Here is an 8,670-nt window from a genome sequence, read left to right as displayed (position 1 = left end):
GAATTTGGGGAGTTATAAGACATGGGACTCAATATTCCCTGGCAGAGCCCTTGAGAGAAATGATGGGCTCCAGGGAATTTGATTCCCTTCTTATAAGACCACTCATGCAGGCAGTAGAGGCACAATATTAAATATATAATGCTGTCCTGACCAACATGTGTACTCAGTGATTCAAATAGTTTTTAAAAGCAGAATCAGAAAATAAGATGGAGACTTTCAGAGAAAGGACATTTATCTGGCCATACTGAATCCATGGATGTGGCTTAGCAGTATAATTTTGGAGCCATGCAGAGCATGTGTTGATAAATGCACGTGGAATAAGACTTCACCAATGTGGCAGGAATAGTTTTACTCACCTCAAATAAGCATTTAGAGAAAATGCATGCTTTGCCATCACAGCTTGTCAGGTTCCTTAAAACGACGGTTATTTCTACCCACTAATCATGGGTCAACTCTAGTTGTAGAAATGAGAAGAAGATTCCAGAGGGACTGATATAAGGAAGAAATAAAACCTCTTTATTGGTAGAGCTATCTGACTGGTTTTTTTCACTGTGAGTTTTGGGAAATGCTAAATAAACAACATTTATATAGCAGCTTATATTTATTTAGGTTTATTGACTTTGTGGGAAGTTACATCAAAGTTGTATTTGTCTTTTACAACTAAGTTATTAAATTATACACTTTTAAGAGATACTGGTTGAGATAGGTTTCAAATAATATGTTGTTGTTGTTGTTGTTTAGTCATTAAGTCATGTCCGACTCTTCGTGACCCCATGGACCATAGCATGCCAGGCCTTCCAGTCCTCCGCTGTCTCCCAGAGTATGCTCAAGTTCATATTCATTGCATCGGTGATGCTATCTAACCATCTCATCCTCTGCCGTCCCCTTCTCCTTTTGCCTTCAATCTTTCCCAGCATCAGGGTCTTTTCCAGTGACTTTTCTCTTCGCATTAGGTGGCCAAAATATTGGTCACCTAATGCGACCAATATAAGGACTATAAGAAAGGCTTCAGCTTCAGTATCTGTCCTTCCAATGAGCACTCAGGGTTGATTTCCTTTAGGATGGACTGATTTGACCTCCTTGCAGTCCAGGGGACTCGTAAGAGTCTTCTCCAGCACCACAGTTGGAAGGCATCAATTCTTGGGCGCTCAGCCTTCCTCATAGTCCAGCTCTCACAGCCATACGTTACTACTGGGAAAACCATAGCTTTGATTATACGGACCTTTGTCGGCAAGGTGATGTCTCTGCTTCTTACTGTGCTGTCTAGGTGTGCCATAGCTTTCCTCCCAAGGAGCAAGCGTCTTTTAATTTCATGGCTACAGTCACCATCTGTAGTGATCTTGGAGCCCAAGAAAGTGAAATCTGTCACTGCTTCCATTTCTTCCCCTTCTATATGCCAGGAAGAGATGGGGCCAGTTGCCATGATCTTAGTTTTTTTAATGTTGAGTTTCAAACCAGCTTTTGCACTCTCCACTTTCACCCTCAACACAAGGCTCTTTAGATCCTCTTTGCTTTCTGCCTTTAGGGTGGTATCGTCTGCGTATCTGAGGTTGTTGATAATTCTCCCAGCAATCTTAATTCCAACCTGTGATTCATCAACCCCGCATTTCCCATGATGTACTCTGCATATAAATTAAATAAGCAGGGCAACAATATACAGCCTTGTTGTACTCCTTTCCCAGTTTTGAACCATTCGGTTGTTCCATGTCCGGTTCTTACTGTTGCTTCTTGACCCTCGTACAGGTTTCTCAGGAGACAGGTAAGGTGGTCTGGTACTCCCATCTCTTTAAGAATTTGCAAGAGTTTGTTGTGATCCACACAATCAAAGGCTTTAGCGTAGTCAATGAAGCAGAAATAGACGTTTTTCTGGAATTCTCTTGCTTTCTCCATGATCCAGCGAATGTTGGCGATTTGATCCCTAGTTCCTCTGCCTCTTCGAAACCCCACTTGTATTTCCGGTAGTTCTCGGTTCACATGCTGCTGAAGCCTAGCTTGTAGGATTTTGAGCATCACCTTGCTAGGGATGTCAGAGAATTCCACCACGGATCTCGGGAAGGCCGAATGCCAGTGCATTCAGCCCCCCAAAATCAGTGGCGGAATGGCCTGTCCCCCCGCCCCCCCCGGGACGAGACTTACCTGGGGCGGATCTTCCGGGCAGTGGCGGCGGTTCAGCTGCCGCCGTCGCCATTTCCAGTTAAAAAAAAAAAAAAAGACGTGATAGGCTACGTAAAGATTTACGTAGCCTATCACGTCTGACTTTAAAAAAAAAACAACCGCGCGTACGCAAATGGCGGCGGCCACGGCTGCCGCCATTTGCCTACGCGCGTTGTTGTTTTTTTATTAAAGTCAGACATGATAGGCTACGTAAGCATTTACGTAGCCTATCACAGCTGACTGCAGGGACGCAAACGGCGGCAGCTATGGCCGCCGCCATTTGCATCCCTGCTAGCCAGCGGCCGGATGTCCGGCTGCTGGCGGAGCCGGCCGGCAGCTCCACAGAATCCCTGCGGAGCAGAGCTGGCTGGCCAGGATTCCGGGGGGAGGGATGGAACGCCTCCCCCCCACCATCAACATAATCCGCAAACAGGTAAGTGACTTTCATACATCCCTACACCTTGCTGGCATGTGAAATGAGCGCAATTGTGCGGTAGTTTGAACACTCTTTGGCATTGCCTTTCTTCTTCTTAATCTCATCTGCTTCTGTTAGGTCCCTGCCTTCTTTGTCTTTTATCATGCCCATCTTTGCACAAAACGTTCCCTTGATATCTCTGATTTTCTTGAAAAGATCTCTAGTCTTTCCCATTCTATTCTTTTCCTCCATTTCTTTGCATTATTCATTTAAGAAGGCCTTCTTGTCTCTCCTTGCTATTCTCTGGAACTCTGCATTCAGTTGGATATATCTTCCCATTCTCCCTTGCTTTTCGCTTCCCTTCTTTCCTCAGCTACTTGTAAAGCCTCCTCAGACAGCCACTTTGCTTTCTTGCATTTCTTTTTCTTTGGGATGGATTGAGTTGCTGCCTCCTGAACAATGTTACGGACCTCCGTCCATAGTTCCTCAGGCACTCTGTCTATCAGGTCTAATCCCTTAAATCTATACATCCACTGTATATTCATAAGGGATATGATTTAGGTCATACCTGAATGGTTTAGTGGTTTTCCCTACGTTCTTCAATTTAAGCCAAAATTTTGCAATAAGAAGCTCATGATCTGAGCCACAGTCAGCTCCAGTTCTTGTTTTTACTGACTGTATGGAGCTTCTCCATCTTTGGCTGCAAAGGACATAATCAATCTGATTTCGATATTGACCATCTGGTGATATCCATGTGTAGAATCGTCTCTTGTGCTGTTGGAAAAGAGTGTTTGCTATGATCAGTGTGTTCTCTTGGCAAAACTCTCTTAGCCTTTGTCCTGCTTCTTTTTGTACACCAAGGCCATGCTTGCCTGTTATCCCGGTGATTTCTTGACTTCCTACTTTAGCATTCCAATCCCCTATGATGAAGTGGACATCTTTTTTTGGTGTTAGTTCTAGAAGGTGTTGTAGGTCTTCATAGAACCGATCAACCTCAGCTTCTTCAGCCTCAGTGGTTGGGGCATAGACTTGAATTACTGTGATGCTGAATGGTTTGCCTTGGATTCGTACTGAAAGAAATGTCCCTGTAGAAGGAGCCAATTTGCAGTGGAGAGGATAATTAACCCATTCCCCAGCCACTGATTCTCTACTTCAAATCTTCTATTCCAAGCTTCTTTTCTGCTGCAGGGTCTAAATGTGTTTTACCCTGAGAAGTGTGTTTGGAACCCATGGGGGGAAAAGACTGGGAGTGGCAATTTTGGAGCAAAGAAACAGTGGGAAGGAAAGAGTTAAGCACCCTTCCTTCCTCTGCCATTTCTCCACTCTAAGTCACCACAACCCCAAAAGCTTTTCTCTAAAACCAAAGTAATTGGAGTTTTATTACATTCACTTGCTTGTAGCATTTACGATAGGCTTTCAAGCTATTTTCCAGTATGCATGTTTTGCATTGTTCATGTAAATTTAAAATGTGGGAATAATTGTGCACATAGAAGAAAAGCCCTCTGAGAAGATCTAATGATTGTCTAGCAACTCTTTCTGTTGCAGGGCCATCCTTTCTTTCTTTCTTTCTTTCTTTCTTTCTTTCTTTCCCTGGATTCTTTTTCTATCAACTTAGCAGAATGGAAAATGACCATTCCTGAGCTTTAGATGAGGAATGGACATTTGGCCCCCTGCCATTCTGCATCACACCAGGTTGGCCTACAAAGCCCTGCTTCATACGTTGCAGGAGGTACCTTGCAGGAGGTACCTTCCATCTAAAAAGGAATCAGAAGATGACGTGAGAGAGGTTTTGCTAATTCAAAAGGCTGAAAATGGCCACCAACAGAGGTTGGTCCAATAAAAAGCACTACCTTATCTAAACTGAGTCTGACACACACATACACACACAGGGAGAGAAATATTTATAGGGGGAGTTATGATGCATTCCCTGGAATACACCTAAGAATATATGGAGAAATCAAAGTCAAATTACTTACTTATCTATACATTGTGTGAAGAAGTACTTCCTTTTATCTGTCCTGAATCTCCAACTATTCAGCTTCATGGGATGACCCCGGGTTCTAGTATTATGAGAGAGGGAGAAAAATATCTCCCTATCCACTTTTTCCACACCATGCATAATTCTGTACACCTCAGTCATGACTTCCTTTATTTGCCTTTTCTCTAAGCTAAACAGTCCCAGACATTGTATAACCTTTCTTCATACGGGAGCTGCTCTGGCCACTTGATCATTTTAGGGCAGAATCCTATGGCTGCTAGTGAGCGGCTAGACGGCCATAGGATTGGTCAGTTCCTGGGAATCGACTTTGGAGCCCGCACTCTGAGGTTGGTTCCCAGAGAACCACCTCCACCCCTTCCCGCACTGCCTCTTAGGCAGCTCAGATCGGCCCTGCGCTCTACACTCAGAAAAGCACTGCAGAGCGGGAAAAATGGGGTATTCCAGCGGGCAGGGCGGGGGTGGTCAGAAGTGTCAGTACAACACTTCCTATGGATCGTTCGGCCTCCTCATCACGTGCTCCGAGGTCCTGTGGCTAGACAGCAGGGTGGCTGGAGTGTGGAGGAGATGTGCTCCTCACCACTCCTCCCGCCCTGCAGTGGATAGGCAGTCGCCTCTGAGTTTGGAGGAGGCCGTCTCTCCCCATAGGATTGCTCTCTCCATTGCCCTTTTCTGCACCTTTTCCAAGCAGCTGGACACAACCAAAGGGGTTGTTTGGATTGGCTTACAATCTTTAAAAAAAAAAAACCCATTTGTTTAACTGCTAGTCTTTTGCTCCAGGAGTACAGACACAATGAGTATGGGGAACTGAGAATCATGGTAGCCTGGAATTTAATGGAAAACAAAATTGTGGCTAGCTGAAGAATCCAGATATAGGCTAGGCCGCCTATATCCCAGATTTATAGCCTGGCTTTGCCAACTCACATAGTTTGGAGAAACTTTTAAAAAATTAATGAGTTTGCGTGAGGATGGAGGAATGGGAGAAACTCAGCCGAGAAAATGGGGAACAGATATCATGTATGAGAAGGCAGGCACGCTTTCCACATTGCTGTGCAGAGTTCTGCATGTGTTATTTTTTGTTGTGAAATTATTCCACTCTTACCCAGAAGGGTTTCATTTAAACAGTTATTTGCGGGGGGGGGGGGGATAGATAGATCTGTATTAAACAGAAGGCTGTTTCAAACACGAAATCATTTTGGCAATTTCTTAATCCCAAATGTACAGCAATTTTAGACTATAATACATTCCAGTGGCATGAAATATCTTGGCAGTGGGAGGGAGGAGAACAACGTGACTTGAAGTTACACCAGGAAGCACCTGAACAGTCCACCCCCCACATTTTACTTATTTATTTGCATTTGTATAGTTTGCAGCATCTCAAACAGTTCTGTGACTAATTCTATAAGAAATCCATCTCCCATGCTGAATCCTTGGATGTTGATTTGATAACTGAATGAAATCTGTGAAGCTAAAATCTAAACTTCAAAAAACTTTTTTTAAAAAAAGCTTTAAAACAGAAATATGAGTATATATCTATAAATCCTAGATATCTATACATCCCTCTAGCAAATCTCTCTCCCCATCACCCCACATCACTACCTACCTAAGATGGGCTGGCTGAAGAACAGGGCTGAATGTGTGGAAGGGCTCAGTCCTGGAATATGTTGTCAGGCGAAGCCCTGGACTATGTGCTGTCATAATTAAGAATAGTCCCAAGACATGTGCAAAGTTCTTTTCCTTCACCAGTAACTGCTGCCTCCCCCCATACATTTAGGATTAGAGAGCAAGGATTATAAGGCAGATAGCCTCTTCCTTTTGGGGGTGGTGATCACTACCTTATGTATGCAAGTTTGTAGTAAATTAGCTTGCATCTTATATACTGAAATACAGCTCATAAAAAAGGGTCTCAGATAGGCAGAAATTATGCTACCCAATCTTTCACTCCAGCCTTTCTATACTTGGAGGGTCCCAGTTTGGCTTCATATCCCCTGGTATGCAGTAAGTCAGGTTTCTAGGGCCCTATGAGGTCTGTCAATCCAACTCTACATTTGATTTTTGTAAATTAAGAGACTTGAGCTATTTTCCAGGTTGGAACACAAAATGGGGGATGGTCATGTTCTCCCTCACTATAAAAGGCGCATGTTGTCAGCTTTTGGCCCCAGGTTACTAACACAAATAATGCTGTTTTATTCTCCTCTTCTCCTGGAGAAGCTGGTCTAATGATATGAGCACATTGGGTTGGAACAAATGTTTTTCCTCTAAAAGATAACTTTGCTCAGCTGTGCCAGCATTAGTTGGCAGTGAATGGATGCTGTCTTATTGATGTATTATTTAGAGGGTTGACTGCCTTCCGCACACCAATGCAAAGATATGAAAAGTCCCCTAATCCTGTTGCTAACACTATGGTCCATGTGACAGTTGACTGCCAAGGGAAAAGAGATTTTAATCCATCACCCTTTCCCAGCTCCATTTCTATATACCCAGTGCATGGCATTCTGCTTCATCAAGTTGGACCCCTTTTTGTACAGTACAGCTTTGCAGTCACTGCTGCCATGGTTACAAGCTGACTTCACTGGCTAGGAATTATACTACTGTATGGTCTCTTCTCTCTTGAGTCTTACAGGCATTAACGGGCAATTGCTTTGGAAGACGGAGCTACTACATCGGGTTGGGTGTGTGGGGTGTGTGTGTGTGGGGGAGAACCTTTCAGCCCTAGGATCCTAAAGAACTGTGGCATCCTTGAGGTGCAGCTATAAGTACCACAGTCCATAGCTAGAAATTTGAGGCATGGGGGCAGGTGGGGGCAGGGATCATTGCAGAACAGCCAGAGTATAAATACAGGTAGCCCAATATGTTGAAAGTGATTTAACTGTATTATATATTCATAAAATGCAATTTTAATTTACAAAATATAAGAGAATCATAGAATAGTAGGGTTGGAAGGGGCCTATAAAACCATCAAGTCCAATCCCCTGCTCAATGCAGGAATCTAAGTCAAAGCATCCCTGACTGTAACTGGCTTCCTGTAACTTGAGCCCATTATTCCGTGTCCTGCACTCTGGGATGATTGAGAAGAGATCCTGGCCTTCCTCTCTGTGACAACCTTTCAAGTACTTGAAGAGCACTATCGTATCCCCCCCCCCCCCAGTCTTCTCTTCTCAAGGCTAAACATGCCCAGTTATTTCAGTCTCTCCTCATAGGGCTTTGTTTCCAGTCACCTGATCATCTTTGTTGCCCTCCTCTGAACCCTCTCCAGTTTGTCTGCATCCTTCTAAAAGTGCGGTGCCCAGAACTAGACGCAATACTCAAGATGAGGTCTAACCAGTGCTGAGTACAGGGGAACTAGTACTTCAAAAAATAAAGGCCTAGTGCTTGTCAGTTAACCCAGAACATTGGAAGGTGGGAACAATTTTACTTCTTAGGCAGCAACTGAGGAGAATACTGCCTGAGCAGTATCTCACAAGTAAAATGGCTAAAGGGCTCTAGAGACTAACTTTTTTTTTTAATGAAAGCTGCAAATTCAGAGGGAGCCTGGGATATTCTGAGGGAGGCAAACCCTGCTGTGGCTCTGGCAGTCATTTCTGTTTAATCATAATTGTTATTATCAATGCCAAAATATGAGATTAGCCATTCACATACAGATCCATTGACCACTACTGATCCCCAAAACAGACATTACTCTTAATCTGTGGCTCTCTTCACACCTGAGTTTTTTAGCAGGATCGTGCTTCTTTAATCACTGGTTTTCACAGGAGCTTTAGATGCTGCTGCTGCTGCTGCTGTCCTGCTGCTATCTCACAACTTTCCTTCCCTCTTCCCGTGTTATCTGAGAACAGGGAAAATCCGACATTTTCTGTGCTTGCGATTGAATTCATCATTTCCCCCCTGTGCCAGGTGTGAAGAGAGCCTGTGTCTAGCAGCTATGGCTTTTTTCATTTTTACTCTAGAGTAAATGCAGGGGGCCTGACCTGAACTGGGACCCGAGCATGGGGGATGGGGACTTATACATTCTGAATTGTAGGCCCTTTGCCTTCCTAGAGTAAAAATGGGAATGGACATAGCTACTAGACACAGATTTAAAGTAATTTTGGCTCTCACATATAGG

The 8,670-nt window shown here is 43.9% G+C and overlaps 1 long non-coding RNA gene across 3 annotated transcripts in view; it reads right to left on the bottom strand.

Moving 5' to 3' along the window:
* The window catches only part of LOC146349635 (uncharacterized), a 43,284-nt gene that overhangs the window by 21,534 nt on the left and 13,080 nt on the right, over positions 1-8,670 (bottom strand). The window lies entirely within an intron of this gene.

This window comes from Heloderma suspectum, chromosome 3 (assembly GCF_057233095.1).
Source record: "Heloderma suspectum isolate Gila_16-S chromosome 3, 16-S_ref, whole genome shotgun sequence".
Taxonomy (NCBI): domain Eukaryota; kingdom Metazoa; phylum Chordata; class Lepidosauria; order Squamata; family Helodermatidae; genus Heloderma; species Heloderma suspectum.
The sequence above is the reverse complement of the archived record's forward strand: the minus strand, read 5'-3'. Positions and strand labels throughout refer to the sequence as shown.